The sequence below is a fragment of the Chlamydotis macqueenii genome, chromosome 15 (assembly GCF_036417535.1).
Source record: "Chlamydotis macqueenii isolate bChlMac1 chromosome 15, bChlMac1.mat, whole genome shotgun sequence".
Taxonomy (NCBI): Eukaryota; Metazoa; Chordata; class Aves; order Otidiformes; family Otididae; genus Chlamydotis; species Chlamydotis macqueenii.
In genome coordinates, this window is record NC_141570.1 from 9,318,275 (window position 1) to 9,336,924 (window position 18,650).

Genomic DNA, 18,650 nt, shown 5'->3' on the forward strand with positions numbered 1-18,650 from the left:
TCTTAATGGGTCACTGTCTGGTGCCTCACACAGCACCCCTGGGCCCACGCTGAATGTGGGTCTGCAGCCCTCACGGCCTCTGCCCCCTTGGTCTTATGTGGTGTCTCCTAAGCTGAGGAAACAGTCACTTTTCTGCAGATGGTGTGGTGAAATAAATCCTTTTCTTAGTAAAAAGATGCTGTATACCCCAGCCCCGTGTCTGATACTGAAGAAGTGTTCTCAAATGCAGTCCATCACAAAATAAACTCACCAGGTACCTACACAAACAAGGACCACGAGTGATTGCCGCAGCTTTTCCTGGTTTACCAGGCGCTGGAGAGGACCCCGGCTCAGAGCTGGGTCCTTGCTGGTGGGGCAAGGGAAGGGGAGGAGACCAGAAGACCCAGCTGGGCTTTGTTGGTATCTCCAGGCCCAGGATGCTGCTCTCGGAGCTGAGGAAGGCTGTCAGCTGGGGCAGGCTGAGGTCACCTCTCTGCAGAGGTAGGTGGGGTTTAGGGGATCCCCATGCAGGAACTGGTGTTTCCAAAGCCACGCCTTTTGGTGGCAAAGCAACGCCTGGGTTTGCTGTTCCCAAAGGTGAGGGCTGCTGTTCCCAAAGGTGAGGGCTGCTGCCCTCCTGGGCCGTCTTGGCCTGGTGCAGAGGAACCAGGCTGGGGGACTCTGGGCTGCCCTCCTGGGCATTTTGGGGTCTCTCCCCTTGCCAAGCTGCACCCCTGGTGCCCTGTCCTAGACCGTGGTCTCAGAAATGGGCCAGGTGCATGTGTGCTTCCCTGACACGGATGGAGGCTTGGCCCATCCCTCCCTCCCCTTTCAGAAGCAGTTGGCTGTGGTTTTCTGCAACGCGATGCGCATGGGAAGGGAACGGCCTCCTGTGGTACGTGCAGCACAAGTGCCAGCAAGTGTCAGGTTGATGCCCTACGCTCCTGTCGCCCTGGTTCCAAAAGCATCCCACTGTCCCTGTTCTCCTTTTTTCAGATTGGAAATCACCACTGGACTCCAAGTTCAGGATCTCGTGTCTCCTGAAAGACACAGGGCTGCTGGTGGAGCTTGGTTCTGGCCCACCAAGCCCTTTAAAAACCACATGGCCACGACCTGTGCCAGCTCCTGGTGCATGGGGTCACCCCCAGAGATGGGGCTGCTTTGGGGAGGACAGCACTGTGGGGGGACACTGCTGGGGACCCCTCCTTTCACCAGGGCCCATCCAGTCAGGGCTGCCGGTGGCCACGGCCCTGTTTCCCCACAGGCTGGGACCACCCCACATGGCTGCCGGCCCTGTCCCAGCTGGTGCAGGCCCACAGCTGCGCCTGGTTTGCCCCGGCCCCTCCCGAGGGGTGGGGAAAGCTGACGTGGAGGGCAGCTGTGGGGCTTTTCAGCTGTCCCGAGCTCCTCTTCCTTTGCAGGTACTGAGCCTCCTCTTGCCTTTCAGCTGCCCTCTCCAGACCAGCGGCCTCTCTGCCCCTCGTGTGTCCGTTCTGCCCCGCAGTGAGGGCTGGTCTAGCCTGAAGCCATCCGCCATGAGTGGGAACAGCAACGCCAGCATCCCTGGAGAACAGCGAACGGCTCTGGCCTGGGCTCCGGCAAGGTCTGTGCATACAGGTAAGGCACAGGTGAAATTTTGAAAGAAACTAATCTTGTGTAATTCAAGCACCAGAGGGAGTGACTTGTGCTGGTGGAGGATTTGTTTGTGCCCCTTCTCTTCCCTGCACTGCTTTTCTTCCCCTCCTCCTCGTCCTCTTTAATCCTCATCTTTCTTGGATTCAACTTTTTATCCTGATCTTCAAGGACCAAAGCAAAATGCTTCCGCAGCTTAGGAGGCTGCCCAGATTTGCATTTAACATATTTAAATCTTTAACATATTTAGGGCTGCATTAAAGCAAAGGGAGACAAAATAGGGAACAGATGGAAGAATAAGTGTGTGTGTGTGTGTGCGTGCATGAACGAAGAAATAAAAGCGATGCTTGCAGATACACAGGGAAAATAAAACATGGGAAAGAAGACAGAGAGAGCCTGGTCCCTCTTTGTTGTTGCATCAAGCACACTGTGACTAATGGCAATAATTTTTTCCCCCCATCAGTACCATAATAGAAGAATAAAACTAATTGTTATCTGCCACCCACTGTTTGTAAAGCAGCTTCTCTTAAATAGTTCTTATGTATTGAGTTCAGCTGTCAAAAGGAGCTGCTTTTTTCATGGTCTGCAAAATGCATTTCAGTATGAACCTAGCTCGATGCAAAGGTCACCACATCAAAAATGTTTTCCCTCAGTAGCGAGTATAATGGCAAAAAAAGGCATTTTGCAGTCTATTCTCACCATTTTACTTGATATTTCTTAAGTGGTAGACAGCTGGAGATTAAATTCCCTTTGATGGGCAGAATTTGAGGGAGAATGTTTTGTAGTTTATTTTGTGTTTTCACCCTCCTTTCTTCTATGCTGCAGTATGGGGTCTTTAATAGCTGCTTATGACAGGTAGTATGAGCCATAAAAAGAGCGGGAGACGGAAGAAAATTACCTATTGTTTTTCCGATTGGCTATTGTTCCTTAGGATATTAGCATGTGTTCCTCTGTGTGCTACTGTTTTAACGGTAGTTTGGTTCCTCGATGCTTAAATTACTCTCTCTGTCAGTGTTTCCATTTACTTGACACATTCCGTGTATGAGGAGACTTTGGGAGCCAGCCTGCTCGGTGAGGGAGACCACGGCGGCTGTAAATATTGCTGCAGAGGTCACACAGAGTGAGAGGGAGGGTTCCTGCTAACACTGCCACAGGAGAGTCAGGGTGAGGCGTTTTGAAGTGATAATTACAGGTGTACTCGTGCAGGGGTGCGTGCTGGCTGTGTGTGCTCCCAGACCTGCTTGTAGCATCAGCTGGTGGAGGGGAAAAAAAAACAGGTCTGACTGTCTTCTGCCAGGCATCCGAAAGTGAGTGTTACATCTTTGGGGATATAATTTGCACGTTTTGCCCACATTTTTACAACAACTTTGCTATGTTTTGGGGTTGCAGAGGGGAAGTTTGGAGAGGCTTTAGTCACCCTGAGAGGAAATTGTTTCTGCTGTTGTGCTGCCTGGGTTCACCCATGGCGACCCTTGCCCAAAGGACTGTGTGCAGACAATGAAAACAGTGGCTTTGCATCAGCTCCTACCAAATACATGTCAGGTGATCTTCCAGCAATGGCAAAGGGAAGCTCAGAATAGCTGTTCTCTCTCCTCTAGAAGGAGGAACCTGTCTTTCAAAGAGACATTTCTTACAACTTTATCTGTGGTTCGATTGTGTGCATTGATTTAGGCTTCACTCTGATTATGTGCACAGAGATGTTAAAGAAAAAAAATAAAAAGCAAGCACAAATGGTACTAAGCCTTGAGATTTAAGACCAGCCATTAAAGGCAGTGCTCAGGAGAAGGTCATATTTTAATGGTGATTGCTAATCCTTTCCCCGGAAGGTTCAGCAGTGCTGGTAGGTCACCCCAACAGACAAGAGCCTGTACTGCCTTGGGGAGAGATGGGTGGTGTCAGTCTGCAGGGAGAACCAGGATTGCCTCAATGAAAGTAATGCAGTGCCACAGTCGTGCTCTTGTACGGTGGCGTGGGCAGACCCTGTCCTTGACTTTGTGTGAAAACGGTCTGGGCATAACAGCAGTTTGGAGATTCAGCTGGGGCCCTGGATGCAGATTGAACCTGCAGTGCCTGAGTCATTACGCCTGGACTGTTACTGTTTGATCTGTTAGTGAGCAGCAGTAATGGATGGAAATTTCTGTTGGACCAGCTTCTGAGACAGCAAGGGGCGGCTATGATAATGTAGACCGCACCTCACCTGCATGGAGATATTATCCAGTAAATCCCGAACAGCTTCTCTGGTGGTGGGTGTGTTGCGTTTTCTCAGCCGCTCATCAGAAGAGAAAACTTCCAAGTCTCTCCCGGCCTTATTCTTCTCTTAAATGTTAGATTTCCCTTTTTAAAAGGGCGACTCTACCACATGTAAAAGATTTCAGTTCTAAGTGTGCTCTGAACGCAGCAGAACCTGCTTTGTTCTGTTTGTGCTGGCAAAAACGTGTTGACAGGGACGGGCGTCAAAGCCCCGGGCTGAATTAACTGGCCTGGAATTAGGCAGAGGATGTTTTGCAAGGGTGTTCCAGCCAGGGAAAACCACACAGTCTGGTCTCTTCTTGCTTCTCCAATGCTGTATAGCCCAGAGAGCTCCTTTGTTTTAGACTGTTTTGTTCATGGCTGAGTAACAGGGGTGAAGTCTTTTGTCTCTGGGTCCTTCCGTGGGTGACATTGCCACAAGGTGGCAGTGGCCACCAAACAATGTCTGACCAGAAGCACAAGGTCCAGGTAATGCATTTGTCCAGCTCTTTGCTCCCTAATGTAAGGGTGGGAGCACAATCCAGCCCCTAAATGCCAGCCAAAGCACTGCTCTCGCTTACACTTTTTTTTTTTTTTTACTTTCAAGTAGCCCCAAATTCCCATTTGTCCATTCCCATCTTGTTTGAGCACCTCAATAAAGTCAGGGTGGGAGATGACTGAATTCTCGATCAACTGTGCATGCTTTACTGTGTGCGTCCTTCCAGAGACTTATTGCCTCTGGAAAGTTCACTCTTATTCAGGCTGCACCTTCCCTGCAGGATTATCTCAGGTGTTTCACGTAGAGATCTTCTGTCTCTTTTCCTAGATATTCATCTTTTGACTGATGTTTTGCTATTCTGTGCCTGGGATGGACAGCAGGAATTGCAGTGTGGATAAAAGCTGAATCACTTGAGTGATGATGGCTCCACTGACTTCTCAAAGGTCCCTCTCTGTCTGAAGGGACAGAGAATTTGCAGCACCACAAAAAGTCCAGAGGTCCTGACAGGCCTTTGCAGTGTGCCAGAACGGCCTTGCTCATCTTGGGAAATCTGCCTTCCTGGCCTGGAGGAGCTGGCCTGCACCCAAACTTACCTGTCATAAGGGAAAGACCATTTGCACTGTGGTGGTCTCTGTAGGTTTGGCCAGTTCAAGAACCAAACCAGAGGTAGACAGACATGTCCTTATTATCAGCTGATGGCTTTTTTCTGTCTTTAATATAAACAGTGGAAAGCAAGAACCATGAATGTGTGGTAGACTTGCAGCGTCTGAAAAATGGGAACAAATGTTCATGGGTGGCTCTAAGGGGAATGGCTAGGAAAGGCAGGGTGGCTTTTGCCTTCTGCAGGAATAATCTCTATTCTGGTTTTTGGGTTTTTTTTGTTTTTTTTTTTTTTTGGCTGATAAATCAAACACGACAGCACAAAACTTAATAAAGCACTGTGACATTTTAGGTAGAACATTGTACATGGGTGAAATGTGCTGCCTACCCATGCTGGAAAGCCTCACTTTCCAACACAGGACTCCATTGTTGTCAAGTCATTGGGGCTGGTAGATACCATGTTCCTTAGATTTCTGTAGGCAAAATGTTAAAACCTCCTACTTCAGATATTTCTCTGTAAAACAGGTTTTGCTTCACCCAGCAGGGGTGATGTGAGGATATTTTTGTTGATATTCTTGGGATCCTCATCTATTTTTGGGAGAGCACTGTGAAAGGCTTGAATGGGAAATGCTTTCTGGAAAAGCATATCCATAATTAAACAGGTCAGTTTATTCATGAGCTCAGGCAGGCTTATTATTGTTTTTTCTAACCTTGATCTAATAAGTGGTGCAATGTGGTCTGCCACACATCTGCTGCTCCATGTGTGCTGGGGAGGGTGGACACCTCGTGTCAGTGGAGGGAGACTAGTGAAGTGGAAACTGTGGCCTCACTGGGAATTTCCTTTGAAGATAAAAACTCTGCATGTCTGTTTGTGAAACCTTTCTTTTGAACCAGCAGCACAGGTAGGTTTGTCGTCAAGCAGGAGACATTATAAAAGCAAATAACTGCAAGTTGGCCAAGTACTTAATGAGGATCCGTGAGCTGTGACAAGTGAACTCATCTGCCAGCAACACTGGCTGCATCCCTGTGTCCTGTGCTGGTGGTTGCTCTTGAGAGACATATTTGTATAGTGTACCTGCTGCACGTGCTGCTCCTCCTCAGTGTAAGATGCAAGCTGTTTCTGTCATGTTGTCTTGTGACTCGTAGTCACATGCAAAGACCATGACTGGTTCTGCTTTCCTGAAGTTGGGAGGAGAAAGGAGAATGTCCACCTTTTGGACAGAGTTTGGTAGGAAAGGGAAGCACAGGCTGGAGAGGGGTGGATGCCTGAGCGTGGACACTTGAGTCTTTGCAATACATAAATAATGGAAAATACATGTGCTTTTCTCAGTGTGTCAAAGCCAGAAAGCTCTGACCTAGCTGAAGGAAAATAACAATTTGAACAGAGATCTCATCAAGCAAGATGTTCCAGCTCATTATAAAACAACTTACTGTATGCTTGAAAGGCGCCTCCAATGTATAAAAAGAAATAGCTTATTCTTGCACTGGAAAATCTAAAGTAGAACAGGCAGGTATGACCTCATCTCTTCATGCTGGAAAAATTACTGCCGCTTACCTCTGTGTTCTTGCCATCTTAAGGTGGCTACTGGGAGGCAGTGATTTGAGAGCAAGTGTAAATGTGGCTCAGTTACTTATCAAGTTGGAACAAACTCTCTTGGTTGGAAGTATGTATAATGAACAGGAAAGCAAATTAAGAAGCAATATTGTCTGGCTTTTTAACTGGCCTCTTCCAGGTGTCTGGAAGGCTTGGGAGGGAAGAATTTAAAGTGAATTGTGTGGCCTGACCCTTACATTGAAGGCAAGTATGGTCTTGCTGTTCACAGTACGCACTTCGGGTCTGGTGCCCCACCAGCCTATTTGGAAAGTGTGGTCCCAGTGACAGACACTGCTACAGTGCTAGGAAAATGAGCTGGTTCCATGATGCAGGCACAGTGTACTGTTTGGGGATGATCTAAGTGGGCTAGCAATAGATGGTACAGATGATTGTATCCATCTGTCCTCTCCTCATGCCAGTTCAGAGCACTGGGCTTTTGCTGTGATTGCAGAGTTGTGGGGACCCTGACAGGCAGGCTTGGAGGTGAGGTCTGCTCCCAGGCTGCGTGCTACTGGGAGGGGACATCACCTCTCTGTGGTGGGCTGCCATGTTAGAAGGCTTTTGACTGGAATATGGCCTTTAGGAGACGACTCCTTTATGAGCAGAAAATATTTAGGCCCAGTATCTCTGGTACTGTGTCCACGTCCAGAGAGTGCACGTAACGAGAAAAAAGTTCATAAGAAAAGGAGAGAGCGGCGGCAGTGGCTGAAGGGAATTGCAATCTGTGTGACTACTTGTTGTGTACTTCACTCATGAGTGGTTAAATATACCTTTTTCTTCAGCAAATTCCATAGTTCTGAAAAAATAAACAGCGTCTGTTTCTGAATATAAGAGTTCAGGAGATCTGAGCCTGGTGTGGTCTGGAGGTCCTCAGGTTCCCGTAGGCCCTGCCAGGGGAGTGAGAGCCAAAGCCCTGACTAGGGAAGGAGCTCCTTGGCTTCAGGCTCTTGTTTCGCAGCAGGACACATGTAAGCCAAAGGCCGTTAGTATTGAGGCAGGCTATGTGGGACGAGACAATTGCAATATGTCTATTTGGCACACTTGGATGTGTAGGGATAGACAAAGCAGATTAAACTGTATCACCCAGCAATGATATACTTCCCAGGGGGAAAGTCTGCCACATCCCCAGGGAAGCTATTCCAAGGGTTTAATTACTCTCAGTGCTGGGAAACAAGCTTTTATTTCAAAGCTGCATTTGTTTTACTTCAGTTTCTGCCCATTGGGTCCTATTTTGATGAGGCTTACTCTTGGCGAGCTCTTCCGTGTGCAAGTACCTGTGAGTGTCAATGGAGTTGTCACTTTGTTTTAGTCAGACACACTAAATTCCTTATGTCTGTCTCTGCAGGAATTGTTCTCCAGGCCCTGGTTTTCTTTCAGTTCTCATTTAAACTTATTTCTGTTTCTTCTCATTCTCTGAAAGTTGAATTTTTGGTTTGGACACAGTTCTCTTAGGGACTTATCAGGTCCACATGCAAAGTTAAGATCACTTTCCTGCTGCCTGTCTCTTCAGTCATGCAAGAATGGCATCAGCACTGCAGAGATCATTACTTTCTTCTCTGAATCCTTGTTTTCTGTCTTGTAAACACAACATTGCTGTTTTGGTTCCCAAATCTACATTCTTGCATTGTATTCTGCCGTAATCCAACAAAGCCCATGCTCACCTCTGCAGACAGTGCAGCAAGTCTGGTTGGGAGCTGGGGCTATGTGAGACTCACGGGTGTTGGCACAGCCTGCCAGGTTGCTCTTTTCTACCAAGTGCGTTGTCTGTGTGTTACTAGCGTTCATGGAAATGGGAAAGTTCTCCCTATTGCCTCCATTTCACAATAATTTTCTTTGCAGCTTAATTGACAACTGTCAATATTAGAAAATTTCCGGCTAGAAAATTTCTTCAGGCTTGGCTAGGTTTCAGCAGAGCAGAGAAACAGGCACTGTTCTCACTCCTTCTGCTGGGATTTTGCTGTCTGTCAAGGTAAAGGTGGGGAAGGGAATGTGGAGGGCAAGCAGGGTCTGACACTCACCGTGCAGGCATTAGGGTGCCTCTGAGAAGGCTTGGATTAGGTGTACGAGCTTTTGTAGGCAGTTGCAGAGAGGAGCTACTGAACGTGATTCAAAGCAACCATCTGCTGTGGACAGGCTGCGCTGCTGTCCAGAGGAGCCACGTCTGTCTGATGAATATTTTCCTTCACTATGAACTCTCTCTTATTTGGCCACTTACCACAAGAACTGGTTAACCCCTTGAAAACCTGTAGAAAGTGGGTAATGTTTCAGGGAGTCGATGTTCAATTAAAGGTTAAATTAACATGTCTGGCCGCCTGTGCAGGGTAACCTACATGAGCAAAATCTGGGAGGACCAGAGAAGGCCAGTTAACATGTGTGAGACTTGGTTTGCATATCAGCATAGTAAATGTCTGGCAGTAACGAAACAGTGCTGGAATGAATAACAGGTCATGTTCTTCCCACCTGTTCTACATCTCTACCGTCTGCGGTGTCTGCTCAGTAAAGCTCCTGGGTTTTCAGTGCAGTGCTTGGGCATGTGCTTAGTTTCCAGTTTCTCAAATTTAGGAGGGACTGAAGTGTGTGTTAAATACTTTGGTGAATGGAGATCATTTGTCAGAAAAAAAATAGTACAGAAGTCTGAACCAGAAGGCAAGGTGGTTTGTTTTTTTTTTCTTTCCTTCCCCCCCCCCCCCCCCCTTAGAGTTAATGTTTTTCTGCTTAAATGCAAATATTTCTCCTTGACACCCTGCTTGAGGACAAATGAGGTGATTGCTCCTCATGGCTATGCTGGTTTCCTCATTTGAATCTGCTGCTATAATGGCAGTCAGATTAAAAAAATAAATAAAAGGGAATGACAGACGGTTGGGCGGAGATGGGATGTTAAACGTTCCGGAGAGCATGGAAACCCTGTGTCAGCCCAGAGCTTGTAAAGGGAAAACCATCACTTGGCAGAGACAGCTTAATAGGCTTGTAAAATCTGGCACCATCAAAACCACGATTTGGGTTTTATCAAAGCATGGCAGGGGAGCCTTGAGAAATGACAGCTGTATTATCTGTCTTCAGATCGTTCTGAGAGCAACATCAGGAGCAGGCTGGAAACGGTTCTGAAAATAATTTCATATTGAGGGTTTGCTGGGGGCAGGAATGTATAGGGGAAAATAGAAAGAATTAATAACAGTATCAATAACCTTCCTACAGCAGCTATCAGGCGTGACGTGAAAATGACTTCAAAGTTGTCATCTACTGTGTATTTTATTCCCATCAGGAAGGTTTGAGGGATGAGAGGAGAATCCAAACAGGGCAATTAGAAGACTGGAACGTTTTGGGGAAAGGAGGAACAGCTGGTGTATAGAACCCTTCAATGCAATTTTCCCTGCCAGACACAGGGGCTAGGCCAAATTCTGATACAGTGGAGCAAATACTGGAGTGAGCAGATTTGTGGAGTGACACCAGCGATTGCAGTGTCAGCTGGTGTGCACAAGGGCGATCTATGCAAGATGCTGATTGTTGCAGCAAAAGACACAATGCAGCTCCTCCTAGAAGTGTATACTAGAGGCAGAAGACTTTAGCTTGGGTTTCTCACTCGCCACCAAAGCCTGTGAGTCTGGTGACTCAAATTCACTGAGGTCATTGCCAAGATTTCTGGTACTTTTTCTGGGCTGTGGACCAATCCTGCTTAGTCCAGTCCAGTTAGTGTGGGCGTAGGGGATGGTAAAACGCCCTCCTTTTTTTTTTTCTATCAGTGTATGTTGAGTCTGGGCCACTGGTACTCTTTTCTTTTTGTCCAAGATGACTTGACTGACAGCCAGGAGTTCACTGTACTTGTCTCAGACTTCGGGACTCTGGGCCCAAAGAGGAACTATCCATAGCTACTGGAAAACAGAGCCCAGCACGTAGGTTAAACCACTTATAAATGATGGCATGACTGAGGCAGCCAAGCGCTATTTCTGAAAGTGACTTAGTCACTTAAGAAATGAAACTGCGCTGAAAACATTCCCTTTCCTGAGGTCCAAATGCTTTTCAGACATTACCTAAGCCATCAGGCTGTGATGGGACAGACTACTGTGATCCCTTTTGCCAGTTGCAGACTGTTAATGTGCAGAGAAGGGACTCGATTTTCAGACTTTCTCAGAGACAGCAAGTTTCTATTGCAGCTTATGTTCAAACTTAGCCTGCAAATCATCCAGAATTGACAGTGAGTTTTGACATATTTAGCTATATTTTTGCCACATAGCTGGCCAAACTTGCAGTGTTTCCAAGGTAAATGGGAAGAAGTGAAGCTTGTTGTCTTCATTTTCTGAATTAGCAATTGTATGTCTCAGAGCTTCAGAAAACTGATTCGAGAAACTAGTGAAGAAGAGAAATTGCTTGCATGAATGGACGGTGAATTCCGAAGCACAGGCTCAGTTGCAGTATCTGTATATATACAGAGGAGAAGAATGGTATGAGGTGAGCAAGTTCACTACTTTAGCAGGAAGTCAGTCATTGCCTTCTCTTTTGCTCTCAGAGGAGTCTCGCTGAAATTAATTGGTGACTCCTTTATAATGGAGACAGATATAAATAAAGAGGTTTATGATTTCAGATGGAGCACAGGCACTGAAAAGCAGATACTGTCTTTGCTAGAGGAGACAGGCTGAGGTCTGCCAAGCAGCTGGAAGTTGCTGGGGAAGCAGTCTGAGAGCTGGAGTGAGGTCGGCAGCCTGTGAGCAGCTCGGTCCCATCCTGCACTAGTGACAGGACTGTATGCTTTCAGTCCCAAGCCTTGGTCCACACCAGGAAGCCACCAGTGTGCTGGTGCTCAGAGCTGTGTTGCACACAGGCCGCAGTCCCTGAAGCCAAAGGATATTTGTGCTGCTAGGGTTGCTTGTGGGGTAGGAATGCCCATTCCTGTAAGCTTGGCACAGAAGGAGAAAATGGCTTTTCAAGGGAAAAAGCCAGTGCATTCAGTGGTCATGGCGTTCGGTGGGTCTACTTGACAAAATGACCAATGTGAACTCAAAGTAAGAAAAGAGCTCTGTAGCACTGACTCTGTGATTCTAGGTTCTTTATCCCTTTCAATATTTTCTTTTCTTCTGCAAAATGTAGTTGGCTGGGAGTTATTCAAAGGTAGCTCAAAAGATCAAAGTCAGACCCAGTCTTTAGAGCATTCATGTCCCTGCCATTCCGTTTATGCAGATATTAATGAGGTGCATTTCATATGGCCTGACATTCATGTCTTCTGTTTACTCTAACGAGATTTTTCTGCTGTCCCTCTTGTTTTAATAAGCAATAGAGTCTCCAAGATCATGTTCTACAAAGATATTTTCCCACTTTAGGATTAGCAGGAGCACAACTAGGAATGATAATTTTAACAGGCATAAAACATCAGGATCTTGGGTCTGATCCCTTCAAAGCAGTGCATTCTCTTCTGCTTCACCTACTCTGTATTATCGCAGGTTTCAGGCTAACACACACATATTTCTTGCTCTTTTATCTCTCTAATTGTTTTCACAAGTTCATTAATGATTTTGCAAAAGCTGTAGTGAAACTAAATGACATGCTCGTAAACCTTTAAAGCAGAATATACCCGGGCAGTGATGGAAAAAGTCTCATTAGTCTTTTCAAATCGCTCCCAGCAGGTTTTTCTGCAGATTCAAACTTGTTAGGTGCATAAATATGCTTCTCTAATTCAATCGGCTGTGCTGATTGTGTGACAAGTGAAGTTTGCTCTGCTTTTAAGCAGCCACTAAAATCACCTTTCTAAAGCGGATGTTCTGAGAGCCAGAACTGGGCTGAATTCTGAGGGTACTGGGTTTTTTTTTTTTTGTGATCTGTGGAACTTCTTGGGCTACTGTTATCACCTCTGCTTTGTTTCCAAGAAAATCCTGAGGCAGGTATTTGGAAAATCACTGGACTTCTCACTGAGCTGGGAATATTGAGATGATGATGATATAGCATTTGTAATATGTGTTCAGGGCAAGGCTTAAGATGGTGTGGGAATTTTGCCGGGACAAGGACTAAATTCTATAGGATTAATCACAAAGTGATAAGCAAGCTCCTTTGTGATCTCTACAGATGATATGTTCTGACGTGTGTGGGGCAGAGAAAGAAGCTGAGTATGAATGAAGGCAGCTGCAGCATCTGTAGGAGGATGTGCAGCATGTCCCGTGGGAGATGGTTCAAACCTCAGTGAGCCAAGCCACGGTCATGCCTGGCCCCAGCAAGGAAGTTAAAGAAATTGGTCTTTCTCCACGGTGTTCTTCAGCAGTGCTTTAGGCACGAAGCAGTGGTGGGAGGGAGAGTCTGATACAGCAGCGTTTCAGCACAGCAGGACGTGGGGGCAAGTGCGGAGGGCTGGCCTTGGCGCTGAAGCGGCCGTGGCAGGAGGAGGAGAGCTGAAGGCTGAGCAGGGTGGACGTCCAGGTGTGGAGGAGCCAAGGGCAACTGAGACCAGAAGGCTTGTTGCTTCTGCAAAGTGCAGGGGACATCCTGAACTGCTGGAGCAGCACATTTCCACCCTACCTCATCTCAAAGCTGTTCTTTTTATGCTGACATAAAGAATGAAAATTATTTTCCAAGTCTTGAGAATGCTTTCTTTTGAGCTCATCTAGATGAGGATATTTCTACCACTTAATTGAAGTATTTGAGCTCACTTTTGTATGTGGAGTTAATTTATATGACACAATTAAAATACATTTTATTTATACAATAGGAACTTAAAACTGGAGTAGGTGATTAAAACAACTGAACAGCCTCTTCTGAAATTTTAACTTTGCTAAAAGCATAATGACCCTTTGATGTGATATTTTAGTTGAGCGTTTTTGAAAGCACGTTATATATAAAGGATGCATTTTAGATAAATACTTTACCATGCAAGCTCTGTTTCATGCCTGACACTAGAGATCTTGAAAGACTTTTAATTGGTCTAGGTAGAGAATACTACTATATGTTTTGGGCCTTATTGCTCAAAGTTGCCTGAATTAAGTTGAACTGTCTGGTAGCGTTACTTCAAAGGGGTGAAAAAACCCTTCTGGCTGTGTTCATTGTGTGTTATGTCGTCACCTCTCCATGTAAAGCTACTCAGCACCAAACTGGCATTCTCACAGTAGAAAGTGAGTAGTCCTTGGTTGCACAGAGAAAAACAAACCTCTTTCCCCAAGGAAGCGACATAAGCACATCCAGACACAAAACTAGAAACCAAACTGCATGGAGTCAGGTTTGCATCACTACCGGTGATTGACAACTCGCTCTGAAGTTCTTAGCATGTAGCAGAGAGCTGAGACAACCCTTTTGTGTAGCAGTGAGCACAAGTGCTATGTACTGGTCTTGTACGGGCCTCTCTTGGAAAGGGGATTCAGCTGTAACTCTATTTTTAAAGTCTGGCTTTGTCTGAGACTTTGCTGAAGTTGTAAATGGCTATTTTTGGTTGTTATAACTGACAGCTGTCATAACCTGCACTTCTGCACAATGCTACAGTAAAGTGCAACCGTCAGCCCTGGCTAGCCCAGAAAACAAGGCACATCTGCTGACATTTAACCTCAGCTCTACTGAAAAGAGCAAAGCCCCTCCTGGGGTTAATTGCTCAGCTGAAATGTCTTGGACCGGGTGATGCATCTGTAGGACTCTCCTGACCATGGCAAGCACTTGCGGAGCACGGCTGGGGGCCGTAGATGGCCTGCATGCGTAACTGCAGTCTCTGCATCTTCTGTGGGGCAGCGGGAGCAGAAAGCTGGTCAGGCCGTGCTCTGAACGCAGCTGGGGATCCTCTTCCTCCCCAGGGCCTGCCTCCTGCGCCGCTTTCACCATCCGTGCTGCTCGCTGCTGCTGCACCAAGAGGGACATATAGCTGTGGCTGTGCTAGGGCTTGCACATCCCCGTGTTAGTTTTGCTAGCTGGATGGTCTCTGCTTTATGGTTTCTCTGGGATCAGAGGTTGACAGCTCAATACTTTGCAGAAAGGGAGGTCACAGGGCAGTGCTGCTTTCTGCAAGTGTCCCAAACTGGATTTTGTTGGGGACCATCAGAAACTGCAGAAACAGAATTCTAAGTTTTCAAAATATGTTTGGCAAATCTGCTGGATTCTGCAACAAAGCATTCAGGATAACAGATGAAACTCCTCAAGGTTAGTTGTTTGTTTGTTTGTGAAAATGTTGAAATCTTGGCCTGACTTCTCAGGATTAATTGAGGAATGGCAAAATCTCCTTCCCCTGCCCCAGGACAGAATTAAAAAAAGAAAACCATACACAGTTACTGGGCCCTTGTTACCCAAAAGTCACAATTTCCAGTCACTCATCACTTTTGCTATTTTACTCACTTTTTTAGTGCCAGTCTTCAACTCATTGTTCTCAGATTTTATAATACAGCAAATTTCTCCTTTCTGACAGTATAGTTGTGCTGCTGCATTTTTGTGTGCAAAATGTTCTGAAATCTTTGCATAGGAGATACAATTCAGTGGAAAGTGCTTCGGTCACACATGAGAAAATATTTTGCAATTAATTAAGTTATTGGATGAATTCCTCCTTTGTTCTGTCTGAAAATGGCTGTGAGCAGATTGCTAAATTCTCAAATAATTCATTACAACAAACTGATTTTGAGTTTCTTCCCTAAATAATTCCTGGTCTGACCAGAACAAACAATTCACAAGGTGCAGGTGGAATTAATAATTTCTTAGTTTCTTGAGTGGCTAATATGTGGAGAGAGGTTCCCCGTTCAGTGCGAACTGCAGTGTGAACTCAGACAAGACATGACTCAAAACTTGCTTTGGTCTGTGCTTTAATACTGTGATGTTGGGCTGTGACCTGTTTTCATTGCCTTGAGGGACTGAGCCCAGAGAATAGAGGGTTGGTGGGTCAAACCTTTCTTTCAGATGAATATTTGCAAAGAGGAGGTGTCTGTGTGCAAGAAGAGGTTGTGTACTGGGATTTTAGGGAGGTGGGATTAGCCCCTGTAAATAGATAATTTTAAAACTCCAAGATATGCTAAGTGGGAGGAAAAATATGGGCGGTTCTTCAGTGGAAGAGGGAGAAGGAAGCAAATGAAAAGTGCCGCGTGGCCGGGGTCCGAGATGTAAAGCAGCCCAAAGACGAGGAGCTGGACACGAGGACAGGACGCCAGGACAGACTGGGCATGTAGCTTGCGTCTGGTACTACTGGTAGAGGTGGTGTGGCAGACACTTGATTGCCAAATCATCACTCAGCCTGTCCAGCTAGTAAATATTACGGGAGCTGAAAAAATGAAAGAGAGCATAACAGAAAATGTCACCAACTCTGCCAGCAACTGAAAAGGGCTGGACTCAGCAGTGTGACACTGGCAGCGCTTTCCGTCACTGCTGCAGCCACAACTCCTCCATGCTCTTTGCAGGCAGCTGTCAGATATCTCGATCCGCATTCCTCTGCTCTCGATACTTGAAAACAGCACAGGATGCAAAAAAAAGAGAAACTAGTTTCTGTTTTATGGCATTCTATTTCTTTATGCCTGTGGTGGTTTTGTTGCCTGACTTAGTATAAAAGCTGACTGGAGCATTTTCTCCACTATACTCTAAATCTCATTTTTACACCATTCTTCCTCTTGTTATGAAGGGTTGCATGTGGCCCCGCTAAAGTCTGCCTGTGCTGGCTTATAATTGGCAGTTAACACAAAAGTGAGCACTGACTAATGAAGATGGAAGTGTTGGCATTCAGACTACTGCTGATGTGCTAGTTTCTGGTCTCAATATCTTTGCCACCCATTAAACCCAACTCGGTAGCATATGCCACAATGTTCACTTTGTCAAAATGCTGGCTGTCCTAGATTAGTGCAGCTCCCAAACCAACTGCACTGGCATCAACAATTAGTTCATTCTAATTAAAATAAGCCAAGAGTTTTGCCTGTTATCATGGCTCTTAAAAGCATAGGAGCATATTTGTGTCTGTCAGCCTGTTCCCACTGCTGATCTTTGTTGACTCATTCATGTTGTGTCTGTGTAATGGTTGCTAAATCTGGAGTGAAACAGAGACAACGATTAGTGAAACCCAGAAGATTTCTTGCTTCTCAGCTGTCTTTGGTTCAGTGGCAGCTTATATCTCTACCATCTCTCTTGTGAAGCGTTAAAAATAAAGAATTGTCCCTTGCTGCTTGGGTGGTTGAGTGAAAATTGTTGAGGCAGGAGTCAGTAGATGGCACTGTTAGACCCTGCTGGGGAGGCTTCAGGGTAGGCGAACAGTGCAGGTACAGCTCTGAAAGATGTTCTGGTGTTGGGACTTGGCTTCTCTTCTGGACAAATTTGTTGTAAGTGGCAGGTGGACCTCTTGTCCCCTTAATCTCTCCTGCCAGGGTCTAGTGGTCAGGTTGCGGGAATGCGTCACAAGTGTTTTGGCAGGGGTTCCTGCTGGAAGCGTCCAACCTATGAAGATGTTTTGCCATCTCTACTCAGGGACCAAAATCAGTCAAGGCAGTTGACATTACTCCACAGATGTAAGATAGGGAGCTTATAAGAAAGATGGGGAGAAACTCTTTAGCAGGGCTTGTTGTGACAGGACAAGTGATAATGGCTTTAAAATTGGAAGGAAGCATGTTCAGACTGGACATAAGTACAAAACTTTTTACACTGAGGGTGGTGGAACTCTGGAACACGTTGCCCAGAGAGGTGGTTGATGCCCCATCCCTGGAAACATTCAAGGCCAGGTTGGATGGGCTCTGAGCAACCTGATCCAGTTGAAGATGTCCCTGCTCCTTGCAGGGGGGTTGGACTCGATAGCCTTTAAAGATCCCTTCCAACTCTAACTATTCTATGATTCTATAACCCATGGAAGTGCCCAGATGGGCTTTGCAAGGGTAGGGGGTGACATTTCAGTTTTAATTTCTGTGAAGCTCCCCGAGGCATTTCTAAGGGGCAGGGAGACTTGTGGCTGCTAGAGGAACAGGCATGGAGGTAGCGAGCTGTGGAGATCCGCACTATGCTTTTCTGTGTGAGCCTGGCTTATTCTGTGTGGTAATAACTCTCTAATGCTTCAAAATTGCAATATGACCTTACAAAGAATAGCCAGTTCTGCACTGCTGATGAGATAGCCTCATTTCGTAAGGGACGATTCCTAGAAAACTAACTAGCGTTGCTGTAAAATGAGGATTTGTGGTTTAACAGTTATCATGGGAGGAGCTCCAGGAATCCCTCTACTGCACAGTCACCATCCTGCACAGGCTCCTATTCTCCAAGCAATGCCTTTCTTCCAGCTTCTGGAGCAGACACTGAGCTTGACATTGTGTTCATCTCTCTGTGCACTGTAATGTTGTCAGTGACATTCAGTACTTTGGGGATTTTTGACTGCTGACTTTCAGTGACATTTGGAGCAATCTCCATGGCCAATGTGAGATGCTCCTCTGTGCTAAAGAACATAAAAGAGACTGTTGCACTTAATATATTGGAGTGCATGAGACACAGCAGCAGTTTGTGTGATTTATTGGGAAGAAAAAAATGCACCATAGCATGCTCTCTAAATACAAGCACAAACAAATCAGGCTGCCTCCAGCTGTAGATTTCCTTCAGTGCTAATATGCAGCAATAATGGATTAATTTGAACAACAGGTTCTATCACAAGCCACTTGGCCATTAAGGTGGGTGCACTCTTGGCTTCCCTGACAAGGATATAGCACTTCAGATGATGGTGACATGGGACAAAATGTGTCACTTAAGGTATGGCCTGATGCCCTTGAGTTTGTGGGAGGTGGTTAGTCCTGGGGAGAATGGAGAAAGGTGCTACCTCAGTTTCTGTGCTGTAGATCACCCTCTCTGAGCCACTTCTGCATCTTACAGGAAAGACTAACCTGCATCTATCACTGGCTACCACCCCTAGACCTCACTTTTAAAATGCATATCAGGCACAAGACAGGCGAGTCTTACATTATAGTGTCTGATTCCCTCTCATATGGGATTCTTACTCACTTTTGCTCTCTTCTTTATATCTGGAAGGTGGGAACAGAGAGAATTGCTCTGAGTTTCTTTGGACAGATTCCCAAAAAGGAAGAAACAAACAAGTAAATAAATTTTTAAAAACAATATTAATTTTTACTTGTGATGAAGCTGAGAGAAGAGAGAAGCTGGCTGACAGGAGGCAGTGTGGCATGTCTGCTATCACATCTTGTACAAAGTTTGATGTAGCCAGCTGGC

General features: G+C 46.0%; 1 long non-coding RNA gene across 1 annotated transcript in view; it reads left to right on the forward strand.

Moving 5' to 3' along the window:
• Positions 1 to 360: 360 nt before the first annotated feature.
• LOC147598842 (uncharacterized) overlaps positions 361 to 18,650 on the forward strand; it is a 139,151-nt gene continuing 120,861 nt past the window's right edge. The window contains exons 1-2 of the long non-coding RNA XR_015260168.1: positions 361 to 480; positions 1,427 to 1,596. This is a non-coding gene — a long non-coding RNA (uncharacterized LOC147598842). The remainder of the gene's footprint in view (positions 481 to 1,426; positions 1,597 to 18,650) is intronic.